Source organism: Theobroma umbraticum, unplaced genomic scaffold, assembly GCF_002168275.2.
Source record: "Theobroma umbraticum cultivar Fairchild unplaced genomic scaffold, ASM216827v3 scaffold_188.0, whole genome shotgun sequence".
Classification (NCBI taxonomy): domain Eukaryota; kingdom Viridiplantae; phylum Streptophyta; class Magnoliopsida; order Malvales; family Malvaceae; genus Theobroma; species Theobroma umbraticum.
In genome coordinates, this window is record NW_018397295.1 from 208,359 (window position 1) to 208,944 (window position 586).

Sequence of the window (586 nt, forward strand, 5' to 3'; positions counted from 1 at the left end):
AGTGAGTAATAAGGCTTTTGAAGGCATGGGTGACTATAAATACACTTTTCCTGCAAATAAATGGTGTTGCTTCATGTTTCCAGAAGCATACATTCAATTATAATCTATTTTAACTAAAAAAGTAAAAACATTCAACTTGAAATCAATTATAAGATTATAAAACTATTTAAAGTGAGTAATAGGGCTTTCAAAAGTTTGAGTGACTATAAATGTAATTTTCTTGTCAATGGATGGCTTTTGCTTTATATTTCTCGAGGCAGATATTCAATTATAATATATTTTAACTAAAAATATAAAAATATTTAACTTAAAATCAGTTATGAGATTGGAAAATCATTTAAAGCAAGTAATAAGGCTTTTGAAGGAATGGGTAATTATAAATAGAATTTTCTTACCAATGATTAGTTTTTTCTTCATGTTTTCAAAGGCAGACATTCAAATATAATCCGTTTTAACCAAAATTGTAAATAAATTCAACTTAAAATCAATTATGAGAATATAAAACCATTTAAAGCGAGTATTAAGGCTTATGAACGTCTAGGTGAATATAATTGAACTTTTCTTATCAATGAATGCCTTTTTCTTT